At 40.1% G+C, this 26839-nt stretch overlaps 1 pseudogene across 1 annotated transcript; it reads right to left on the bottom strand.

Annotated features, from left to right (window-relative positions):
- Positions 1–278: 278 nt before the first annotated feature.
- On the bottom strand, positions 279–10166 carry LOC308635047 (vitrin-like; annotated as a pseudogene). The gene is made up of 4 exons: positions 10049–10166; positions 6406–6636; positions 3005–3506; positions 279–457 (listed from the first exon to the last, which is right to left on the bottom strand). The product of its transcript is annotated as a vitrin-like (transcript).
- Between the last annotated feature and the right edge of the window lie 16673 nt (positions 10167–26839).

Here is a 26839-nt window from a genome sequence, read left to right on the forward strand (position 1 = left end):
TCTCTTCTGAACATGGATTTTGAAAACAACTGTCAAAATGTAAATCCTCAGCACCCTAAAAATGACTTATCATTTTGATTCAATCTATAAGTCGATGATCATATTTCCAGTGCCAAATTTTGACATATGAGAACTGCAATAGCAAAGAATAGAAATGCATCTTGTTTGCCCAAGCCCTCCCCAAGACTCGCCCACCCTGTGGGTTCCCCAGAAAGCACAGGGATGGTCCAAAGAGCCAGTCAGTAAGGCAGCATTTGCTATGCTTTGCTGCTCTGAATTCAGTTCCGCTGCTTTGCATTGAACTCTGTACAAATGTTCTGGATGATCCTGGGGTTGGATTTGTACAGGTTGTCAAACTCATCCACAAAGAAGGAGTGGTCACTGGCAGGGTGAGTGGCAATGACCTCCAGCTCGTCCTGTGCAGTCCATGCAACCCCTATTGCACAGGTGATCACTCCTATGGGGACAAAGATCAGATGAAACAGATGCCCCTAAGAAAAAGTGTTGTTGATGAATCTTTGCCTTTTTGCTGCCCTGTCAGCACAACCCAATCCCAAATCAGAAATATGTCAAGCAAAAGAAAAAAACTCCCATGGAACTCTAGGTTCTAGAATTAAGACCAGGTATGGCCATTCATTCATCCATTCATTCAAGAAATACTTTTGAGCATCCACTTCAGAGAGGAGGTAACAATCTTTAGTGGGGAAAATGGAGAGACTGCCTGCTGTGATAGTTCTTGATTTGGTTTGGGGCAGTTGGATATCAGGTACTTGACCTTACTCTAGAAATTCCTATTCCTATACCACCTTCAGGTTAACCAGGGTGGATGCAAAGGATGGCCAGGAAACAGAGGGCAGAACCTGAGGTGGTCTTCCTGCCCAGGCACCTGCCCTGCAGCCCCCTTTCTGCCAGTGGCTCATCTCATCTTCTAGGTGTACAGTCCTGCTTATTAGGAGCTATCAATGCTTCACATAGCTCTGGTCTAATATGCTTTCAGTTATCCATCATGCTGCATATGAGCTGCCAGTCCCTTTTCTCACCTCTCCAGCTTCTTTTCTCTGAATATTGTCTCAATTAGGGGAAGTTAGCCTTGGGTTTTAAAATGCTGGTCAAGTGGCCATGGGAACCGAGCTTAGACTGAGCAAGCCCATGTTTCTGCTCAAAGAAAGAAAGAAAGAATATCCCCCGATAAAGACTAGAGAACAGTATGCAACGTTTCAGATCCTTGAGACCACCCTTGCACAGAACCTTCTACTGTCAATTCTGACAGATGGTTGTTAACTCTGGACTTGGATTATCCTAGGAACACAATGCTCATTGCATTTTTAGATGAATCACAGTGTTTGGCTGAGCAGGAACCCGCCTCCATGTAATTTGTATCTATTGGTCCCAGTTCTTTAAAGCTTCTCAGAATACGATCCCCTGAGAGCTCCCATTTCCAACAGTCTTCTCATTCCCTCACTTCCTGGGTGAGGCCCAAAGAAGGTTCCTAGAGAAATAAGTGAGGGTGGGACTGAACGTGAGCTTGGACAGATGTGCTAGAAAAAGCCCTGGGCTGATGAGCCAAGAGCTGGCCCATGTGCCACTCACTCTGGGATTTGGAGCGGGTAGTTTATGGCCCTTGAACCAACTCTGCTGATGTGAGACCAAGGGAATTTGTGACAACTGGCACAAAGAACATCACCATCTCACCATTGTTAAGGTGCCCCACAGACTCTGCAAAAGGCAAGTCCCTGAGAAGACTTTGCCTGAATGCATTGTCTAGATACTTTGGTTTCTGGAAGTCAGCACCACCCATTCATTAAGAATTGTCTTAGGAAGGATTTAAAGCAGCTCTCAAGAATACAAAAAAATCCTGAAAAAATAACCCATATTAAAAGTATGCACAGAAAAGGGAAAAATAATTGACCACTGCATTGTGTGAGTTTTGTACCCTAGCACTTAGAGGTCTCCAGTTCCACTGACTACTTTATTCAGTTTTATCATTGTTATTGTTACTATTTTTCTTTTTTTTAGTTGTAGATGGCTACAATACCTTTTATTTATTTATTTTTATGTGGAGCTAAGGATCAAACCCAATGCCTCATACTTGTTAGGCAAGCGCTCTACCACTGAGTTGCAACCCCAGCCCATTTAATATTACTATTATTATTATCATTTTGGGTTTCTTCAGGCTATTATATTTTCATGCTATTTTATGGCACTTTTGAGAATATATATATATATTTTTCTCAAATATATATATATATATACACACATATATATACATATATATATTAATTAATTCATGAATGTGATTTATTTTCTAAACACTTAAGTACTTTGTTCATTTTTTGTGTTCTTTTAAATAATTATTTCTTAATTTTAGGTGGACACAATATCTTTATTTAATTTTTTGTATGTAGTGCTGAGGATCGAACCCAGTGCCCCATGCGAGCACACTATCACTTGAGCTACATCCTCAGCCCTCATTTTTTTGTGTGTTTTTGAGCCTTCTCTCGACAACTTAGAAATTTTTATATGGAAATATCACTTTTAAATATTCTGAATCAAAATTTCTTAGGGTTTTCCCCCCAAACCCTCAATATCTAATTTACAAACATAGTACGACTTCCTTAAAGAATATTATTAGTCTTTAAAAGGTATTAAGGACAAATTGGTGTCTTCAACACAGCTAGGGATTTGTTTTTCTTTCATAGAAAGGGAAAAATGGAATTCCCTTTTAGTGTCTCAAGCCCTGGTGGGAAAAGCGTCAGGATGTAGGAGGTCAAGGAAAGGCTCCCTGTTTTCAAAGACACTGGGGGAGTCTCTGGCTGCCCTTCATCCTTCCCTCTTTGCTACTCAGACACCTGCAATATTTGCTCCTCTAATGGCTTTGAACATTTTTGAGAGTCACAGACAAAACCAACGCACAGAAAAGCAGAGCCTTCCTTGCCCTCCAAGGACAGCCTCTCCCTGCCCTAGAGAGGAGCCTCAGCAGCTGGCTGAGCCAGATTCCCCCTACCTTTCTGATGGGCGGCCATGGCTGGTATCCACACGTCATCATAGGACCTGCCTTCGGTGATGAGGATCATCAGCTTCCTCTTGTTGGGCTTGGACTTCTTGAAGAGCTTCTCCAGGGCAGAGTGGATGGAGGCGCCAGTGCTGGTGCCACCACTCCAGTACCCCACCCTCTTGATGGCGTTGAGGATGTCAGGCTTGGTGCTGTACTTGTCAAACCCAAACTCCAGCTGCTGCTCGTAGGGTACTGCACGGCCTGATACGTGTGTCTGAGTCTGAAATCTCAAACTCCTTGCTGATGTTGGCCACAAACTGCAGGACTGTGCGGAAGTTGCCTGTCCCCACACTGCTGGAGCCGTCAATGACAAAGCCAATGTCGGCTGAATTTAAGCAGGTCTTGCTGCAGGCCAGGCGGTCGGTGTCACAGACCCGCTTCACCAGGGGCTGCATGGTCTTGGAGAAGCCCAACCAACTCTGCACGTTGAACCATTGGTTCTGCACACAGCCTGGAGGACAGAGGGGAGGGACACTCACCAGGTCAGCAGTCAAGTCCCCCAACCTGGCACCCTTACCTTGGGCCTCCAGGTGGGTGAAGAAGCAAACAGACTCCTGTTTACTGTGCTGGTCCTTGTTGATGGCTCTTTCCCTTTCTGTTCCCCTATGTAGGCACTTGCTGAGACAAAGACCTCTCCAGTAATCTCTGAAATCACTCCTGTCTCCACAGATAACAATGCCTCAGTGGGAAGCCCTTGTGCTAGGCAAACTCACAGGGAGATGTAAGTCACTGATTTCTGCTTCAGATTTATGCCTCTTCAGCTCAATTCATTTGTACTGGCAGCCAGCCATGACTGGCATTGGTGGGCACCAATGCATGAGAAAATTAAAGAAAGCTTTTGTTATCCTGGGGAAAACAGAGCACACCTAAGAAGTGACTGAGGAATGTTTCCAGAGCAGGCTGCACCCACTGGGAAGGGGCCCCAGAGTTGCTGAGTAGTCACATGGGTCAGGGTCGTACTAGGTGCTTTTGGAGAGATTCTCTCATTCAATCCTCACCTCACCCTACAAGGGGAACAATGGCCCCCCCATTGTTAGAGAACAAACTGAGGGCCACTACAAGGGGACATGCCTGAATTCCCCAAACTAGATTGCCTAGCTGTCTGCCTTCAAAACCCAAGCTCTGCCTTCCAGACAACCTTGCCAATAGGCAAACAAATATTTATTTACTTGTGCCTAAGCTTGTTCCAGAAAAAATTCAAGTCAGCTACAAATAAACATTGAGCAAACTTGCTGGTGTGTTCCTGGAAGTGACAGGGCTAGTGTTCCTTCTTCCTGTCCCTTCCTTTATGGGTCACAGAGCATGTCTGACCTCATGACTACGGATGAATCTGTATAATTAAAAAATTATTTTGAAACTAGTAATGGCTTAAACATTCCAGGAAAAATACATGTTTTCTTTGATTTGTGAAAACCTAAAGCAGGTTACAAAACTTTCTATGGACGAGGCGGCACAAGAGGTTGAGTGCTGGTAGGAAGCTGATCTTCTGGATGGAGAGGCAGTATCCCTATCAGACAGCCTGTGTGAGATTCCAGCAGCAGAGAGTGGTGGTGCTAGCCAGGGACAGGTGGCCATTGGCCTGAGCACAGGGCCTGTGTGGTGTCACAGCAGCAGGGCCAGAAGCAGGGTTGGGACCATGCTTTAGAAGGCCTCAAGAACAAAGAGAAACAGTGAAGGGTTTGGAGCAAGAGCCCCAAAGTTGGAAGAACTCTTTACAAGCATGAGTTGGGCTTCACTGTTAAATCTCTACACAGGAGACCCAGGAGAAAGGCAGGTAAGATGTTAAATACTGACTTGAAGTGGGGAGATGTCACTGGGCAAGAGAAAGAACAGAGAGAAAAGGGATGCAGTTTGGGAGCTGATGAGGAATTCTGGGATGGTTGGGCCTGTTCATGCAGAGTCCCGAGAAGGAGACAGTTTGGGTGGGAAAGATGATGATGAACTTGGCTTGCTGCATGTAGGACTTCAGGTTCTGACAGGGCTTCCAAGAAGGGAAAGGTCACCAGGTGTGATGGCACATGCCTACAATCACAATGACTTTGGAGTCTGAGGCAGGGGCAACAGCAAGAGACTGTCTAAAAATAAAAAGGGCTGGGATGTAGCTCAGTGGTAGAGCACCCTAGGGCTCAATCCATAGTATGTAGGTGCTGGGAGAGAGTCTTTCATCTGGACAGAGAAGACTGTACAGCTCAAGAGGTGAGGACTGAAGCTGTGGCCCTGGGGAGACTGGAGGAGGAGAAGATTGTGAGGGAAGATGGATGAACAGGATCTAAGTCCTGAAAAGGTCCATGTTCAGGGTACATAATGGAAGAAAAGAAAAGAGCAAGTGAAATAACAGCTGCACAGGGCCAGGAAGCCAATGAAGAGGATTTCATGGAACAAGAAGAAGTCAGCAGCCTGCTATGCTGCAGGAGGTCCGGCCTTATTAGCTCCAAAAACATATAATAATAAAGTTGGAGGAGCATCACGGACAAGATTTGCCAGGCGTGATGGCACAGGCCTGAGATTTCAGCAACTCAGGAGACAGAGGCAGGGATCCCAAGTTCAAGGCCAGCTTCTGCAACTTAGCAAGATTCTGTCTCAAATATAAATAAATAAATAAATAAATAAATAGACTTGAGGATGTAGCTCACTGGTAGAGCACCCCTAGAATCAAACCCCAGTACAAAAAAAAAATAAATAAAAAATAAAAAATAAAAGACAAGCTGTCCAAGCTTGCTGGCTCTGTTCCTCCCTCCATCCATCCTTTCTTCTCTCCTTCTGTCCTTCAGTTGAAGCTTTGCCTTTGAAGGAAGGTTTACGTGGACAGCCACTGGAAAACACCAAAGGTGGTTTAGTAGACTGGAACAGGAGGCCAACTATCCCATCTGTCCTGCCTCACGTCCAGCCAGACATCTCAGCAGAACCCAGAAGTAGCATTGGAAACATGACCTGCCTGAAATGCCGCAACACCTCCCTTCTCTTGTTTATCAGATTGATTAATTTGTAGCATGTTTGTGTGAAAGTGCATTTGTGTGTGTGTGTGTATATACATACATGTGCATGCTCATGTGTTTATATGAAGCCTTCCTGGACTGCCTGGTCGAGGTCCCTGATGCTGTGGGAGGAGCAAGGAAGAGCCTCCACATGAGACCTTTGGAACACTGCTCCTGCCTTCTGTTCCCAAGCTGCTGGCCTTGGGTGGGTGAGACTTTTCTTTGAGAGAGTAATTTGAGGTTCCTTCATTGGAGACACCACTACCTAGATGTGAGATTCATACACTTTTGAAAGCCCAAGAAAACAATCTTCCTGGAATTTCAGCTTTTCAGAGTACAGGGGAGCTTGACTGTGGGTGAGTCTCTGGCAATTACAAACCTTGTTGGCAAAGTTAGGCTCCATCACGTACTGCTTCTCATTTTCTGCAGCAGCTTCTACAGTGATGAAGAAAATGTTGATTCCTGATTCTCTTGCAAGCCTTGAAGCCTCCTCCACTTTGTCTGTGGGCCAACCATCCACCATCACTACGGCCACATTGGGAGCACCACCTCTGTTTCCATTGGCTTTGGAAAAGAAGGTCTTGTTCACAAAGGAGATGGCCCAGCCTAGAAGAAAAAGACTCATGCTTGAAGGGATTATGCCAGTGGTAAATTCAGAAACAGATCACAGCAGCACAAAAAGGTCCAGAAAAACACAATCATTCCCTCCCAGTTTGACTGTTCTATTTTTTGAACCACTTTAGTTTTAGGTGTACAATTCAGCGGCATTTGTGAGTGTACAGTTTAGTGGCACTGGGGCACATTCACAATGCAGCTGTCACATCACTTCCTTAGTTTCATTTTAAGCCTTTAATTTCTAATTGCCTTGAAAAAAGTTATAGGGACCAGCAAGTAGCAGGGAAAGACTTTCATAGAAATAAAGGGACTCTTATTTGCTTGGGTACCAGACTCACTCTAAGTCTCTAAGCGGCCTCACATTGTGTCCTACAGCACAGGATGAGGGGAGTTGAACTGGAGTGACAGTAGCCTTCTCTGGGCTTCCTAAATCCTGGGAGCTGCTGGGCCTGCAGGGCTGTATTCTGTGGTTAGTGGTCTTTCCGCCAGTTCCAAGCCAGGGGCCCAAGTTTGGCTGTCCAGGGAAGAGCTATACCAGGAACTGAGAGACTGTGTTCTAGCCCTGTCTGTGCCAACCACTGGCTGTGTGGCCCTGGGTGGTCCCTAATGGTCTCTGGGTCTAGACTTCCAGGCCAATGATCTGCTTCAGTTGAGTGCAACAATCATGAGGCTTTGTGAAACCTTGAGATGCCTTTCTCCCATGTGAAGGGTCTCAGGACATTTTCAGAGTCAACTAGATGACAAAGTATCCTACTTTTCCAGCAATTTCCCAGTCTCAGTGTTAAAAGCCCAAGTTCCCCTGGGCAAATTGGGATGACAAGGCTCCCTTGCTGGGTTGTGTGGAACCAGTGTGTGTGTGTATGTGTGTGTGAGAGAGATGTGTATGTATACCCATGCATCCTCTGAAATTATACACAGGATCTTGTGTATGAGTACTATCTGGGTAGCAAGGCCATACATATTCTTTTTGGAGATTCTCAAATGAGTCCCTAATAACAGCTAACAACCACCTTCTTTAAGTAAATATTATTATACTAAATGCTTCTCTGGTTTGGGCAGTATAATATTACCTGTCAAATGAAAGTATCAAATGGTCACATCTAAAGTCCTGGAGAAGTGTCTTAGTGAACCCCTGTGAACTGTCTGCACTGAACCTGGTTGCTGAGGAAAAACATTGGCTGCTGAAAACTGCTTCCATGGCCAAGGGATAATTTCCATCAAGTCCCAAAGCTTCCAGTAGTCCTTTCTGGCTCAATATTAGGCACCATAAGGGAGCCAAAAGATCACTTTGACCCCACCTAATCTTGAGTCTAGTTGAGCCCACAGTGAACCAGTGCTTGATGCACATTCCACCTACCTTGCAGTGGATTTTTATTGTTGTTGTTGATTCCTTCCTTCCTTCCTTCCTTCCTTCCTTCCTTCCTTCCTTCCTTTCCTCCTCCTCCTCCTCCTCCTCCTCCTCCTCCTCCTCCTCCTCCTCCTCCTCTTCTTCTTCTTCTGGTACTAGGGATTGAACTCAGGGGCACTTAACCAATGAGTCATATCATGAGCCATTTTAAAAAAAAATATTTTATTTAGAGACAGGTTCTCACTGAATTGCTTAGGGCTTTGCTAAATTGCTGAGGCTGGCTTTGAACTTGCAATCCTCCTGCCTCAGCCTCCAGAGCTGATGGATTACAGGCATACACCACTGTGCGGGGCTTGTAGTGGGTCTTCAAACCAGATGCTGGATGTCTGAAAACTACAATGTCCATACCCTCTTGCATCTAGATTTTCAGCTTTCTTTTACTTTCACAAATTGATGTATTTACATGAGATTTAGAAGATGACAGCAGGCAGGGGCTGTACTTTTCTTTCAGAAGTTTATGCTGATGAGAATCTGTAGAGTATTTGACTTCTCTTGGAGCACCTTTGACAGACATGTTTGTGTTGGTTGCTAGCTTTGATGGTGTTAGAAGAGAGGGTGCAGAATAGCCCTTTTGTGGGTAAGAATGGGTCAGGGAGGACTTGGTTCTGGAGTGGCAGCTGTAGAAGAAGCCTCCTAATTGTAGGCTTCCTGCTGAAGCAGGTTCCTGAATTGGTTATGGTGGCAGAATTCAGAAAGTTGTTTCTAGATCTTGGAAGAGGTAGCAGCTCCTTTGGAAGCCCCGTTTCCAAAAGAAGCTCCCAAATTCTGATTCTTCAGTCCTTTCTATAATTCTCATAATGTTTAATGCTCTGAAATAAATCACTTTATACCTGAACCAGCTGGTTGGATTCTGTCCTCTGAACCTAAACTCTGAACCAGAGGCAGAATTCAAACCTGTGCTACACTGAAAAAGTTATACTGATTAGGTTGAAACACCTTTCTGATCTCCTCAGGGAAGTTAGTTGTCTTCTGAAGTTTTTCTCCAGTAAAATTTTGCTCATGGAAGGATTAAGTGGAGAACAAGTCAGAAATCAACTTTATCATGTTTGTAATGAACATGCTTTGAAATTTGGGGCATGGAGAACAGCAGCTTGGTCAGTGTTTATTTAACATTGTTCAAAAGTGACAGGCTCTGCATTTACTTGATTCTTATGTTTGATGGCTACAAAATGTTCTCTCAGGGTTGGGGGAAGAAAATAATTAATCAGATTTATTGTAACTCCCTCAAGGATAAGATAGTTCTACACCCTGCACGTAGATTCTCCATGCCAAGCAAATGTGGCCCACATCTCCAGTCCTTTGGATTTTGATGGTATGAACAGGTTCCCTGAGAAGCATATAATCATCCCCCCTTGTGTCCCCCAAAATCAGGCTAACATGTATACATTAATTACACATTGGCATGGGTTCTTTGACAGTCTGAGCACGGTTAGTGTGAAAATGTGAAACTGTTGTTTCCTAATGCCCTGTCACCTCTGGGTGAAATGATAAAATGGAGTTTCTGAACCTGCTCCAGTGAGGATTACATCTTGAACTTCTGTTTTCCCCTCCAAAAGCTCAAACATCACAAAAGATTCATCTTGAAATAGAGGACAAGACTCTGTTTGCAAAGTCGTTGCTGCAACAGTAGCTGATTGGAACAAGACTCCCAAGGAGCACTGAACTGCTTTCTGATGGAATTGGTGGTGGGATTTAATGTTCAATCTTGGCAACTTGGAGTCCAACCAGGAAATAGTCACAATAGCAGTCCTGCTTGTCCTGAAGAATGTTGGCATCCCGAGGAACCAAGCAAGCTGGAACTAGATGACACACATGTTTTGACAATTCTTGCCACCTGAACTCATTATAATACTTTAGAAAAGACACAGATGTTACATGAGTCATTTCTTGATGAATTCTTTTTTTTTCCTCCTTTAATATAGAATGTTAGAAGACAACCACATAGAAAGAGAACCATGGCAACAAGATAGAATTATCTGAAGTGGGGTCACATACCTACATTATAAAGCCCTCCTCTCTGGGTAATTTTCTCAATAGCCATCTTCAGGTCTCAAGAATTCATGTGAGTTTTGAGGTTAAACTGTTTAGCAGGGTTGTCATTGAAGAGGTAGAACAAAAAAAATTAGCTCAAAAGTTATTAAAGAAAGGTAAAAAAGAAAGGTAAAAATAATACTTAATTCTTTTATATACAAAGAGAAGCTGCTTCAAAGCCTTAAACTGTGGTTCATAAAATGTTCCACTGTGGGCAGAGTGATGGGAAGACAGAGACTGGGATCCTTCACAGGGCATGGAGAGAGGTTATTTCAGAACTGTGACCCACTGTATGGGTGTGCAATCCATGTAGTCAGATGGGGGTTGGTTTACTGCTTTGCTACCACCATTTGGGATTCTTAACAATTTTTGAAAGAGGACCTGCATATTATGAGGCTATTTTGAGCTATAGGTTACTAAGTCCTCAAGTGTGGGCATGGAGACCTTTTTTCTTTTTAATTTGATGGTACTGGGGATTGAACTCAGGGCCTCCTGCATGCTAAGCAAGAGTTTTACCACTGAGCTACACTCCCAACCCGGGAGGAGACTTTCAAAGCATCTTTTCCAAGATCCCCAGAAGTAGATCAATGAGAAGTTGCTTTGGGCAGCAAAGGTGCCTGACAGTAGATCCCTACTGAGTTCTTGGGGATAGACAATGCTGTCACCAGGGAACCAGTCACCAGGATCTAAGAGACAGGAGACATTCTCTGCTTCTTTTCCCACCCTTCCTTCTTCCCTCTTTTCTAATCTTCTTAGGTATCTCAAGGTGATCTGAGTTATTTCCATAAGCTGTGCTAATCAAAATGGCAGGTGATGTAAAGCTGGGGTGGGGATATAGAAAGCCACGTTCAGGGAAGACAGGAAATTTAAAATAAGTTCAACCAAGGTAAGGCCTTGGGGCAACTCCCCACCAGATGAAAACTAAGTCCCATGGTGAGGATTAAATGAAAACAAGTAAAAACAGCAAAGCAATCAGGAAATGGGGAATTTTGGACCTCTTAGCTGAGCATCAAGTGTCCTTATCTGAGGAGGTAGTCACACACTTACACTCTTACAAAGCAATCCAGTGATGGATGGAGGCTCAAACCTTTCTTTTTTTAATATTTATTTTTTAGTTGTAGTTGGACACAATACCTTTATTCTACTTAATTATTTTTATGTGGTGCTGAGGATCGAACCCAAGGTCTTGCACATGCTAGGCAAACGCTCTATGGCTGAGCCACAACCCCAGTCCTCAATTTCTTTATAGTAACAAAACCCAGACTCATGTACTCCCATTGTTTGGCTTCATATTTTGGCTTTCAAAGCCTCCATGATTTGGTTCTAACTTATGGTGATACTCCTCTCTCTTTTTCTCTCTCTCCCCTATTCTTCTTTTTTTTAGTTTTTGTTTATTGGTTATTCACAACATTACAAAGCTCTTGACATATCATATTTCATACATTAGATGGAAGTGGGTTATGAACCCCCAATTTTACCCCAAATGCAGATTGCAGAATCTATTCTAGTCAAAATGCCAAAATGAACTGCTCACTCTTTCCTGTATTCTATACCATCTTGTGACTTTGTTTTTGTTAGTGGTACTGGGGATGGCATCCATGGGCGCTTTTTGCCACCGAGGCTGGCTTTGAACTTGCGATCCTCCTGTTTCAGCCTTCTGAGTGGCTGAGATTACAGGCATGCGTCATTACACCCAGCAAGTCTTGTTATTCCTTGTGGTCATGTTTTTCAGCCACCACAAGCACTGGCTTGTAGGGGACAGTGACATGTTACCTAAAAGAAACACAGGGATCTGTTCCTGTGTACCTCTGGTCATAGCAGTATCATCAACAGATCAACACATTACCTATTTTACATGTGTTTGTCTTTGAAGATACTGAAAGTTAATATTTCTTAAAAATTAATGATATCTATTTTTTTAATAATACAACATTAGGTGAGAAGGGTTTAATACTTTTCTTGACCTTGGATAATGTGTAAATGTCTTTGGCTTTCAGTCTCATAACAATGCTGTCCATTAGGCTTTGTTTGGTGATTTGCTTTTTAGTCAGTTGTCACCTCATGAATTCCTGAGTTTGGTCTCTTTTCCATCTTTTCCACAGCTTCACCACACATGGTAGATGTTACTTAAGCACTTTCTGAAGCACACTCACACACCAATCAGCAAATCTCCTCTCCTATTGCTGAATGTACCAAATTATCAATTAACATTGAGCTCACAACCAATGGCGCTATATCTCATGCCTGAGAGAAGCTCATCTAACTTTTGTGACTTTCTCTGGAAGCCATAGCACAGCCTTCTTGTTATATCACTATTATCTATCAGAAGCAAAGATGTTATTACAGGAAAAACATAGCTTTCCAAAAATTGAAGGAGCCAAATGGGGACCATAGACAACTTATAAATAGGTGGAGGATAGGTGTCCCAAAAAAGCTCTCAAAACTACAAGGAAGATGTTGTTAAGAATACAACAGAGGCACCAGGCACAGTGGTGCATGCCTGTAATCCCACTGACTGAGGCGGCTCAGGCAAAAAGATGGCAAGTTTGGGGCCAGCCTCAGCAACTTAGTGAAACCGTGTCTCAGAATGAAAAATAAAAAGGGCTGGGGATGAACCTCAGTGATAAAGCATCCTGGGTTTAATCTCTAGCATGCCAAAAAAAAAGAAAAAGAGGTACAATATTGATTAAATAATAAATAGGAGCCACTCATATTAGGAGCTAAAGGTAAACTCAGCAGAGGAAAGGAGATGGTGGATTTCTTCCTTATGTTAATTTTTAAAAGTTGAAAAGATCACTACTCCCAAGTGCTTCCCTGCAACCAATGAGCCAGAAAACACTGTTTCAAGTATTGGACAGCACCCACAACATTCTAGGCCAATCTGACAAAAAATAAATGCAGATAAGCCACTGTGATTTAAATAGCATCAAAGGGATTAAAACCTAAAGGAGGATATGGAGAACTGGAGGCCATCCTGCAGATTGTAGCATTCCCGAGGGCTGCTGAGCTGGCAGGGTATGAAAATACAAAAGCACCTTGTACAAAACCGGGGTTCAAAATGGTAGGCAGGAGATTATAGGCCTTACATCTCCCTATCATGCCAAGTAAGCACATAGAGACTAAAATAAAAGATTGATTCACAGAACACTGATCAGCTGGGCTCTGCTGATCTAAGCTGGGCTGGGCCGGACAGCTCTGCTTCTTGCTGCTGGCCTGCGGGTTGGGGGGCGAATCTCTCTCTTCTACAAGGGTGTATTCTGGTGTTGGTGCTACTGCGACAGCAACTTTATAAGAGAAGTGCTCATGGCAAAGGCAAAGCAGCAAGAGGACAATGGAAAACACGTGGGGATGCTCAAAACTGGCACACTGTCATTTCTAGCCAAAGGAAGTCCCATGACTAAGTCCAAAGCCAAGAAGCAAGAATCTACACTACTCAGGAAGAGGCTATGGCAAGAGTGTGAATCAGAGGGGAATGAAAAATTGGGACCAGTAGTAATCCAGTCTAACACACAGGGCCTTAATAGTTAGCCTTTCCTTTGTCCTTATGTTTATTGTGAATCTTGAAATAACATTCAACTGAATTTTTTTAAAAAAAATCTAACTCATGAATCTCTCCATTTTATTGTTTAATTTATTTATATTTATTAGGATTACAAACATTGTTGGTTTTATTTAAGTTCATTACTTGTTTTTATGTACTATTCTTAACTTTATTTATTGATTTTTTTAAAAAATTTATTAGTTGCTCAAAACATTACAATGATCTTGACCTATCATACATTTTATTCAAATGGGGTATGAATTCTTATTTTTCCACATGTACAGATTGCAGTATCACATTGGTTATGCAGCCACGTTATTTTTCTATCTTCTGATAGAATAACCACCTGTTCTATGTTCCCTCCTCCCTCTCTGTTAGTTTCAGAATTTACATATTATGCTTCTGAACTTTTAGTGTTGTCCTTTCGTGCACAGCTATAAAAAAATTATTTTTTACTTGTATGCTCCTCTTAACCTGATGAGAATCCTAAGCCTCTTTAACTCTGACCTCATGTCCCATAGTTTTTGTTAATAATTTTAATATTACCCTTTTGCAATACAAACCAAAGTGTTATTATTCTTATTCAAAAAGATTCTTAGATTTAATACATAAGCATATTTTATTAGGTCCAGGTTTGTAATTGTGTCCTTTTTCCCTGTACCTTCTTTCTGAATTTACATTTCTTCTTGTTGATAAAAAAAACATTCAAAAAAAATAAGAATTGATAGATACTTAACATAATAACCTCTATGTCTTTAGATCTGAAACCTATTATCTTTGCTAGCTACTCTTCTGACAAAGGATTAATAGCCAGAATATATAATGAACACAAAAAATTAACACCAAAAAAAACCCCAATCAATAAATGGACAAATGACCTAAGTAAATATTTCTCAAAAGAAGAAAGGCAAATGGCCAACAAATATATAAAAATGTTCAATCTCTTTAGCAATCAGGGAAATGTACATCAAAACTACACTGAGAGTTCATCTCACTCCAAATAGAATGCCAGTCATCAAGAATACAAATAATGGGATGGGGATATAGCTCAGTGGGTAGAGTGCTTGCCTGGAATGTACAAGGCCCTGAATTCAATCCCCAGCACATTTGTGGGATGTATTAATGTATAAAATGTTTAATTAACATAAGAGATTAATTACAAAGCACTTGAACTAAATGAATCCTAATTCTGATGAAAGCTGAACATAAACACTTTATTAGCAAAATGAAATGGCACTTGGAATAAAATGAAGTTCCCAGCCATGGGGCAGGTGAGCCGGAGTCCTCTGCATTGCTTGAAAGCCCCCAAATCAGGGCTCGGTGTCCAGCTAGAGGGTCCTGTCACTGTGCACAGTCCAGGATTGGCCCACTTGAACACCAAATTCCCTGATTTAGCAAAATTTTTGTATTCTCAGTGACTTCAAATCAGTCCTGTGACCTGGATAGACTGGGTGGGTTTATGCTCTCTATTGATCTCTGCTTCCTGCCAGCTTCCTTTCACCCTCCTCAGGTGGCTCTTCTGTCTGCTCCTGAGGCTCTGGCCTTCCTAGTGGTCTAGCCCCAACTGTTGCTTCTCCTCCCTCTTCCTCCTCAGTTTGTTTTATTCACATTCGTAGTTTTAATACTAAGTATATGATGAACTCTTTCAAATTCTTATCTCTAGACTCTCTTATAAGTTCCCTTAGCTATTATTTATCATCATTGTGATACTGCTGTTAAGGACTGAATATTTTTGTTACCCCACAATCAATTTGTTGAAATCCTAGTCCCCAGTGGAGACTAGGCATGCAAAGATGGGCCTTTGGGAGGCAAATAGGTTAAGATGAGGTTACAAGGGTGGGGTCTTCATAATGGGATTAGTGTCCTTATATAGACGAAGAAAGACCAGAAATCTCTCTGTCTACCATGTGAGAACAGAGAGAAGGCAACCATCTATAAGCCATGAAGAGGACCCTCCCCAGGAACCAAATCTGCAGGTACCTCCAGAATCATAAGAAAAAAAAATTGTAGTTTAAGTCACCTAATTGATGACCTTTTGTTATGGCAGTCTGAGGCAACTAATACAACTTTGTAGACGTCTCAAACCAAACATGCAGAAAGAAGCTTGTAATCCTTCTGACTCCCTGTCCTGATTTCTGGTAGGCCCATCCACACAGATGGCCAGGTTGTAATCAGAGCATTGGTGCATCTCTTGATCTGGCTTCATCATTCTCCTTTTTCTTAAAAATACTCCTTATTGAGGTATAATTCACATATTATAAAATCTGCCTCTTTTAAATGTGCAACTCAATGGCTTTTACTATGTTCAGAGAGTTGTGTATCTACCCCGCCCCCCCGGAATCAACATGTTTATCACTCCAGAAAGAAACCCCACAACTTTTGCCATTCCACTTTTTCTGTTCTTTCTGGTTACAATCAACTCTATAGATTTACTAATTCTGTAAGTTTCATACAAATGGAATCATACAATATGTGACCCTTGTGACTTTCATTTAGCATAACGTTTTTGAGGTTTATCCCTGTTGTAGCATGGACCAGTTCTTTATTTCTTTTCAATGGATAGATAATCCTACCATAATTTCTTCTGTGGTAAATTGTATAAATTCCTGATTTGTTCCTTGCTTTAGTATTATTTCCTTTAGTGCTTTCTCCCCACTCTTCCCAGAGGAATCTGTAAGCATTACACTGCTTAAATCCCACTTAAGATCTTCCAGTGCTTCCCACTGTTGGCAGGACATCCAAACTTCTGGGTGTGTCATAGCAGTCCTAAGGTGCTTCCCTTCACTACCCAGACTTTTCCCACCCCATCCTACTGTGCCCTTGGCACAGTCATGGGGAGCATCTGTTTTGCCTGTGTCCTACAGGTGCATCCCCTCTCACCGAATGTCCTTCTGCCAAAATTCAGCCCGGAACACTCTGGCTCTTTGGGTTTCCACAAGACCTTGAAGACAATTCTATTAGGCATGTGCCACTTGCTCTAAGGATTTCTGAGTACCTGTGAATTCCTTGAGTCCCTGTCTATCCTCAGGGCCTGGATTGTAATACAGGCAGAACTTGGTAAATGTTGAATAAATAAATGATTAGAGATAGAAAGAAATATACTATGTTGAATTACCCTGTTAGTGGCTCACAAAATAATAGCAATTGGAAGATTTTTATTTGAGCACATGTGTTGAAAACCTTCAGTTACTAAACATCATCCTATTCTTGGATAAACCCCAAGAATGGCAAATCAAATCTACCTTTAAAAGGGACACAAATTTTACTGCCTGGAAATAGCTTAATTTACTTATCAAAAATTCACTAGATATACTGCTGACCACTCTATTTTACCTTGACACTAATAGCTCAAGGATCTCAGTAAATAACTGTTTCATAGGAAGTACCTGCTTTTGAATTTCACTGAGCAAAACGCCCTTTGCACACATGCAATAAATTTCGATCATGTGATTCTTGTGACTGAAGGTATGATTAATAGATGTAGGTATCAAAGGGGTCTGTTGCCACATACTAAATCTAAGCAGCTCAAACAGAATTCATTTTTAGGAAGTGGGTGGCTGATCCTCACTGAATGGTCAGTGTCCTTACCTTATTATGAAACTGAAATTAATTCCATGAATTTTGTTTAATACCATTTTTTAAAAATATTTAAGTTTGGTAGGGTTCCTACTCTTTCATTCATAGTGGCAGTATTAGGATACCTTCTGAAAAGTTAATGGTTTTGGGCAACAGGTGATATTCAGAGACAGAGTGTGACCTCTATATTCAGAAGCACATAAGAAGCTTAAGTAAGAACTGAGGTTTGGGCTGAGTGGTAGAGCATTTGCCTATCATGGGTGAGGCACTGGGTTCGATCCTCAGCACCACATAAAATAAAGGCATTGTGTTCATCTACAACTAAGAGAAAAAGAAAAGGAAGAAGAAGCCTAAGTAAAATGATAGCCCCAAACATCAAGAGTTAGGGAAAATCAACATATCTACCCAAATACCTCTCCTTTCCATGTACATTCCTCTTCTACCTGGAAAATTACTTCAAGTAGCTAGCTGGACTTAGAATTCAAGTCCTGGACAGTAAAGCACTAGGAGTTTCCCTCCATCCCACACCCTAGGGCACTTCTCAGTTCTTTCAAATGTTTTCTTGGGTGAACCTGTGGCTGTTGAAGGCTCATAGGCAATAAGAAAAGCAATGAACCTCTATAAAGAACCTCACTTTCCATGTCCAAACCAGGGGACAAAACTTCATGTATGTTATCAAGATGATTATTACCTGACAATATTATTAGGCCATCTCAAAATCCTCCTCTTCTGGCACATGAAAAAGAGCAATGGCACTCAACTTCTGGAAAGGCTAGTCTTCCATATGCTCTATCCAAGGCAAAGAATTTTCAAAGAAAGAGTTTGGGTGATAGCATAGAACCTATGTTTGATTAAGAGAGTCACAGAAGGGGAAACCCCAAATCTATAGACTCCCTTCAAATTTTTGGCACATGTTCAAACATGATTCTATGGAATGAGATTCTGAGAATCCTCAGGGGGGAAAAAAACATCAACCAGAAGACTTAAAAAGTCAAGGAGAGATTTCTGCAGATATCCACTGTGGGTGAGACAGAATTTGAATCACATGTCCTGCTGAATTAGATAGGCTTGGCAAATATCTCAGGTTTTTCATTGAGTCTACAGAAAGGGTATGACTTAGAATAAAAAACACTTTCCAGGATTAAGAAAACCACCATAGGGCTGTGGTTGTGGCTCAGTGGTAGAGTGCTTGCCTAGCACATATGAGGCATTGGGTTTGATCCTTAGCACCACATATAAATAAATTAAATAAAGGTATTGTGTCCATCTACAACTAAAAATATTTTTTTAAAAAAAGAAAGAAGAAAACCACCATAAGATTGATAGCAAAACCTATATATATGACCCTGACAAAACTTAAAAATAAAACATAACAAAACCTTTTCAAGAGATATTTGATCCATCAATAACTTAATTGTTTGAAAAAATATAAGCGATATTTTCACAGGAAGATAACAGAATCGAGAGTTTCTAAAATGTATTATCCATAATGTTCAAAATACAATTTTTAAAAATGCTATACAAATGAATAACATAGGGAAATGTCATTCAGAGACAGGAGTAGGGTAATGGGTGGGAGTTGGGGAGGCAGTCAATAACAACAATATGAAAGGCCTGAGAGGCAATCAGATCTTGGAGTTAGCAGTCAAGGACTGTAAAAAATATTCTGATAAATATGTTAAATAAGCATGTAAATATAATGGTAGACAAGGTGAAAATGTAAAATTGAAAGAATTACATGGGAATTCTAGATCTGAATAGTACATTTGAAATTGCAAATTTATTGAATAGGATCAACAGATTGGACACAAGTGAATATACTTCAAGGTATGTCAGTAAAATTATTGAAAGAGTTTCAGAAGCACAGAAAATGGGGGAGGGGGGTATGAACAAATTTCAGTGACATGTAGGATAGCATCAAATGGTGTAGCATATATATAACTGGAGTCTAAAACAAAAGAGAGAGAAAAAGAGGTATTAAAAATCACTTAAAGAAGTATTGGTCAAAATATTCCAACTTTTAGTGAATAAATGACAAAACAAAAATTATCAGAATACATATAAAAGAAGAACACATTTACGGACATAATGATATACTGCTCAAAATTCATCCAGAGGGAGGGAAAAAGACACATTATATACAGGAAAACAATGATAAAAAATGATTATTGAGTTGTCATGAGAATTATTGGAATCTAGGAAACAATGGGATGATGACACATTTTTAAGTGGCAAAAGAAAAGTCTACAAGTCTACTTGGAATTTAAATCCATTGGGAAAAAAAGAACTGTTTGCCATCAGTGGTATTGTTCCTAAGATAATTACTAGAGTCATTCTTATTTGTTAGATTTGGAAAGTAACATAAAAAATTCAGTTTCCAGTAATGGTGCCCTACAGCAACTCTCCTATTGAAAACAGCTATAAATTCTGTACAAAATATTTTTACAATCTTCTTAAAAGAAACACAAAGCTGACAAGATAACAAAGAATGACATGGTCAAAATTTGACAAGACATGGGAATCCAGTTAAGTACATGGAATAAAAGCCATTTTTTCCCCTTTTGGGTATTGAACAATCAGAAAAAAACATGAACTTTAGTTTAGACAGCCATGTAAGACCCAAGGGAAAAAATCAAAGACCCAGACAATCCCAAATAGAAGAGTCTGAGAGGTAACATACTTCACACTAAGCTAAGACACTAAAGAACAAACTCAAAGCAAAAATGGCATAAGTGTAGTGACACTCAGATGTATTTATAATCATAATTTATATCAGCTGGGTGTTCAAAAAAATCTTAGCAATGAATTCACTTTAAAGTAGCTTTGAATTTTGATAATGCCTCCAGACATCCACAAGAAGCAAAAACAAAACCCTCCTGAAGAAGACACCTCTATCTCAGAGCTCATATTAGTCTTATACTTTCTAAAGGACAGTGAATAAAACACAAAAATAAACCAGGAATATAAAAGAATAAGTCAAGTCATCATGAGCAAGAACTAGAAAACAAGAGACCATTCAAAGGCTCCTCTAATATCCAAGTGTAAGAACTACAGAGACAGTAATTATGAAATAACTACTAAGTTTAAAGAATAAAAGATCATTCTGAAAATATCTACTACAAACAGAATGTTATTTGAAGGGGGAGAAAAAATACCCAGCAGATTTGATTGAAAAAAGAACCAAGGTGAATGTCAACAAAACCAAAACTTCACTGGATAAAAGGATTAGAATTAAGACATGAGAAAATGAACTAGAAGATAAATGAGAATAAATTACCCAGAATAAAACAGAGATGACATGCCTGGTGGCACACACAAGTAATCCCAGCTTCTTGGGGAATGAGGAGAAGATTGCAAGTTTGAGGGCATCGTTAGCAACTCAGTGAGATCCAGGCTCAAAAAAATAGGAAAGAAAGAAATTCAGAGATAAAAAGATGGAAAATATAGACTAGAGAAAAGGAGAGGACATACTATATACATATAATTAAAGCCTTTTTTCAAAAAGAGAAGAAAGTGCAATCGGAGACATATTTAAAGAAATTATGAGAATTAGGCAAAATTAAAGAAATGCCAACCTAAAGATTTAAGATACCTAATAAAGTCCCAAACAAAATAAAAAGGAATCCATACTCTGACAAATCAATAAAACTACAAAACAGTAAAGACAAAGAAAATATGAAATGTAAAATAAGAAAGCGCCAAAACACAATAAAATATTTGTGTCTGATATATTAAATAAAACAAGTAAAATGCATTTTGTCACATACAACTAAGGAGAACAAATAAAAATCATAATAATAAAAAGTAGCACTAGTGTGGCTCTGATTACTTCTGAAAGTTTTAGGAATGAAGGAGATATTAGGGCTAGGGTGTGCCTTAGTGGTAAGTGTGTGTTTAGCATGTCTAATGGCCTGAGTTCGAACACCAGAACCAAAAAATAAATAAAATAAAATCAACAATAAAAAGAAAGATAGTGGGACTGGGGTTGTGTCTCAGTGGTAGAGCGCTCACCTAGCATGCATGAGGCACTGGGTTCAATACTCAGCACCACATAAAAAATAAACAAAATAAAGGTTGTGTCCATCTACAACTAAAGAAGAAATTCTTTTTTTTAATTTTTTAAATATTTATTTTAGTTTTCGGCGGACACAACATCTTTGTTGATATGTGGTGCTGAGGGTCGAACCCGGGCCGCACGCATGCCAGGCAAGCGCGCTACCACTTGAGCCACATCCCCAGCCCAAGAAGAAATTCTTAAAAAAAAAGACTTTTTAAAAGAGTAGCTGGATCTGGGCATGATGGTACACACCTGTAATTTCAACAGCTCTGGAGGCTGAAGCAGGAGGATCTGGAGTCAAAACCAGCCTCAGCAACTTAGTAAGGTCATAAGCAACTCAGTGAGGCCCTATCTCTAAATAAAACACTAAAAAGGGGGTGGTGGGGCTAGGGATGTGGCTCAGTGGTTAAGCGCCCATAGGTTCAATCCCCAATACCAAAAAGAAAAAAAGACATCTGGAAACTTAAGTGACAGAGCTTATAGAAAACTATTTCATTCTTGATCATTTAATCTCTCTCTCTGGCCTCACTTTACCTATACCTAAAGTAAGGGTTATTTTCAAAGTTCGTTCCAGCTCAAAGATTACACTGTCATTATATACTTCAGTCAGTGGGAGGTGATTCAAATTATAATATTCTACTGCCTAAAAATAAAATGCTAGCTATCATCAGAAAGAACAATGGAAATAAAAAAAGAAATCATATCCCAAATTCTATAAAGCTATCCATATATGGAAAACCAACACAAGTGTTGAAACTGCCAAACTTTTTAAAATATATACTGTGTGTTTTGTATATGTAAAAACAAAAAACAATAACTAAAGCACTTGTTCTTAAACCTTGCATATTACAACTATAAGGTAGCTTTAAAAAATGAACAAACAAACAACAACAACAAAACCCAGTAATGCCAGGGACCATATTTCCAAAGATTCTGATAAATATTATTGATTGGTCTGGGGTGGAGCCCAGGGAATAGGTAACTTTTAAAGTTCCACACATTATTCTAAGACTTCAGCAAGGTTTGAGAAATGTTAAAACTTAAATAACAAATAACAAGATATGTTTTAAAAGAGTAAAACCTCATAATTAAAGCTTGTGAAATTATCAAGGCTATGAATAGAATGAAAAATGAACCTGCTCACAAAATTATACCATACCATCATGGGGTTTACCTGTTCCAAAAAAAGGAGTAAGTTGAAGGACCAATTGAAATTGAGGATTAGTTGCATAGAGTAGTAAGTGTGTACAATATTACCCAAGGTATAATGCAAACTTTAGATAATTATATTCAGAAGAGCTCACATGAATTCCAAGATAGCAGATGTCTGGGGGTTATCAAAGAGAGCAAGTACTTTCAAAGTATATAACAATGTTGAAGCAGATACTCAAGATCATCATTCCTATTAAAATGTCCTTAGTGCAAGGGTCAGAACCAGAATACTAGACTGCATGGACCCAGGACGGCACATACATACTCTAGCTTTGAAAGAATTCATGACTGAAGATCATACTTTTCTCTGGGGATAAAAGAAATAGAGTAAAACTTAACACAGTGCATTTGCTGCTATTTATTTATTCAGCACTTATTTGTGTTATGTACCACACCTGTACCAGATACTTTAAAATAACTCATTGAAGTCTCACAAGGCAATTAATTATCCTCACTTTACACACAAGAAATCAAGGCTCTGGAAGGTCATTTTGGCAAATATGTATTAAAGGCATGATATACAACAGTAAATTGTAGAGCAAGGAATTAAACAAAGATCTATACCACTGTGCCTTTCACAATATTTTATATATTACCATAATAACAAAAATAAACATCATGTTAAGTGCTTAATTTTTCCACTTAAATGCTTAGAAAGTCTTCTCCACAGTTTTATGAAGCCACTTCATCAAAAGATGTTTCAATCATTTTTGAATCCCCCTTTTCTCAAATTTTACATCCAACGCCTAGTACATCTTGCTGGTTCTATCTTCAAAGCTGTTCAGAATCCATTATACTTTGATGACATAACAAAAAATACATTCATATATCCCTGCCACCCTCACTCATTTCTAGCCTGAATTAACTCAGCCTCCTAACTAGTCTTCCTGCTTCTTCTACCCTTCCACATCTATTCTCATTTTGGCAAAGGGATCTTTTTAAAGACAGCCATTACCTCTACTCTCTGATTAAAACATTACAATGGCTGCCCATCTTGCTGAGGTATAATAGGCAAGACTCAGTACTTCTATGACATTATTTCTTCCATCAGCTTTCTCTACTCTTGCCACATCTGCCTCTTTGTTATTCCCCAAACATTCCAAGCATCCCCCCTTCTTGTGGCTGCTTCCCCTGCTTACACAGCTTCACTTCAGGTTATTATGTTTTCAGGTTTTAACTCAAATGGCATCTTATCAGTAAAAGCTTTCTTCCCCTCTCAAGTACTATACATCCCCCTTATCCCAACAGGGCATTTATCACCTTACAATCTGTTATGTATGTATTTGTCACTGTCTGCTCCCAATTTAAACTTGATTAGAGCAAGATCTCTTCATTCTCTCTTCATTGTTGTATCTTTTCTGGTACCTCAAATGGGATACAGCATGAGGTAGGTACTTAAGAAATATATGCTGAATGAAAATATAAATTATTACTGACAAAACCCAGATTCATGAATACTCCAGCATACAACCTCCACACCACATGCCCTGCACACTCTTATAACCAACTACATACAATTCTAGCACTTTCTGGTAAATATCCAAGCCTCTTCCAATTCTACCACACATAATCATCAAATTCTAGGGCCAAGCCAGGAACAGTGAGTGGTGCACACTTATAATTCCAGTGACTTGGGAGGCTGAGGCAGGAGAATCATAAGTTTGAGGTCAGCCTCAGCAATTTAAAGAAACCCTGTTTCAATTTAAAAATTAACAACAAAAAAGGAGGGATGCTGAGGATGCAGCTCAGTGGTAAATCACCTCTGGGTTCAAACACTAGTAATCCCCAAAAATCTAGGGCATGGGTTATGGGGAAGGACCAGGAATTAAACCCAGGGGCACTTAATCACTGGGCCACATCCCCAGACTCCTTTTTACATTTTATTTTGAGACTGGATCCAAGTTGCTGAGGCTGGTTTTGAACCTGTGATCCTCCTGCCTCAACCTCCCAAGCTGCTGGGGTGGTGAGCACTGTGCCACTGCTCCCAGCTAGGGCCACTAATTTTTGTGTTTCATATATTTGCTTTCCTAATAGTTAGAATTTTTCAAATACTGACCTTTGGGTTCACTTTAACTCAAAGCATTTTCCTCCAGCTCTCGTTTCCTTCACTTTCAATTCTTCCCTCTTATGCTATTCTAAGAAAATTAACCTTCCTAGCAAATTAGAAACTCTGATTCTTCTACATATTGTTTATTTTCTATTATACTAACTAGACTACATGTTTCTTTGGGGTCTTTAGCACAATGTCTCACATACAGAAAATATTCTCAAATCTTATTAGTATTCCTTCTCCAATTCCTTTCACACATGTAAAGCTCAGTAATACCTTGATTATTCTGTTTTTCTCCCATGAATAGCCTATTCTCTTAGAGTGGGAGAACACTGCCAAAAGTTAATAGACAGTCTATTAAAATGTGCCTGGGGAAATAAATGACAAAAGTTTTCGGTACAATATAGCTGTTTCCTTACTCTCAAAATCTGAAGGTAGCAGAGGCAGGCCAGGTAGTTGGGACCTTGGATTGTCTTTGAAAACTCTGCCTTGTCAAGTTGAAAGAGAAGAACTGACAGGTTCCTGAAGGGACAAATTAGACAGAATCTTAAATCTTTGTTGGTGTTAATAACATGAGAAGAAATTTAAAAATGATCCATATTTCATCAAAATTCATTTAACTATTTTATTTCCTATTGTTTTACTAGGAATATTTCTAATGGAGAAGAAGAAAAATGAAGTGAAATGTTTGAATTTAATGATGATCTGATGCAAAAAAATGTTTTTTTAATTTCCAATTTCACTAATAAGGGAGACAAAGATCACAGAATATTGCAAACCCTCTTCCCCTTTAATACTTAAGTTCAGAATATATGACAGAGTTTTTCAGTTTCTCTATGGGAACTTAATTTTAGCACAAGTCAAGACACTGTAAAAATTTATTGTTCTTACTATGAAGAGCATGAATGAGAAACCTACCTTAAGTTTAAAGTGTGCATGTGTGTGTCTGTGTCAAAAAGTAAAGATTGACAACACAGGAAAATCAAAAAGTTCAAATGTGAGGGAGAGGGTGAACAGGACAGGACAGATTAGAAATTCCCAAACTCCTACTTATAGTATTGAGTTCTTGTTTGTTTTTGACCAAATTAGCATGACTTATTTTACAATTCCTAAATCAGAAATTAAAATATAAGCAGCTATATAAAAAATCATATCCTGTAAATGCACACATTAAAGTTAAGCCCTGCCTTTAACTCTTTCTTGAAGCCTGAAATCCACAAGCTCATTTACACAATGCATTACTAATAAAGGTAAAAATGTAAAGCATTCAAACTTGTTGGGTACTATATAGACATGATCAGACTCATTCTAAGAAAACTTACAAATTTCAAATAGACTATATTAGAGCACCATAACAGTAGAAATGAAAGTCACCAAAGAATATAAACATACAACTGTAGAAATACAGACTTAGAAGAAATCATAGACACCATGGACCACTTTCACATTCATTCAACCGGTTCATCCATCATCTCCATGAGAGCCTGTGAGGACAGGAAGAGCCTGTGAGGACAGGAAGCCATCACGGAGCACCTGGCCTAGGCTGCTGAGGGGCCTGGAGTGGGGGGCAGGCTGAGGCCAGCCTAGGCCACCAGCTAGGGGTGGCCTGGGGCAAGGCCAGCAGAGCACAGGGAGTAGGCTCTAAGCTGTTGAGATTCCGGGGAGGCCATAGCAGTTGTCCCCTGCCTGGAGATGAATCCCTTCCAATTAGAAGCAACTCCAAGTGAGGGACTACCTTGATGAACTTGGGATACTGGTTTCCTGTCAGGAGGCCTTGGTCCTAGGTCTAGCCATGGCCTTCATGAGCTTTGGGGAGTATCTGTTCTGCCCTCTGAGTCTTAGTTTGGCCAACTGTACAATGAGGTGATTGGAATAAACAATCCTGAACAGTTCTCCCAGAGTTCATAGTCCATAATACCACAACGTTGCTGAGAGCTGAGGATTTTTTTTGGCTACGGAAGATTTCTTGAATGTTAGTTTGATGTGTTCTCTGGCTTAATTAGCAGCATCCAGAGAAGAAATTATTTATCTATTTATTTACTTATTTATTTATTGGCAGTGGGGCTTAATCCATTGATGCTCCACCACTGAGCTACATCCCTGTCCCTTTAATTTTTTATTTTTATTTTGAGAGAGGGTCTCACTGTAGGGCCTTGATGAATTGATGAGGCTGGCCTCAAACTTGTGATCCTCCTGTCTCAGCCTCCTGAGATACTGGGATTATAGGCATGTGACTCTACCTGCCTATAGGTTGAGGACACAGGCTATCTCCTTAAAGAATAACGTTATCTTAAAAAATACTATATATTAGGCCAGGCC

This window comes from Spermophilus citellus, assembly GCF_964194105.1.
Source record: "Spermophilus citellus genome assembly, chromosome: 16".
NCBI lineage: Eukaryota > Metazoa > Chordata > Mammalia > Rodentia > Sciuridae > Spermophilus > Spermophilus citellus.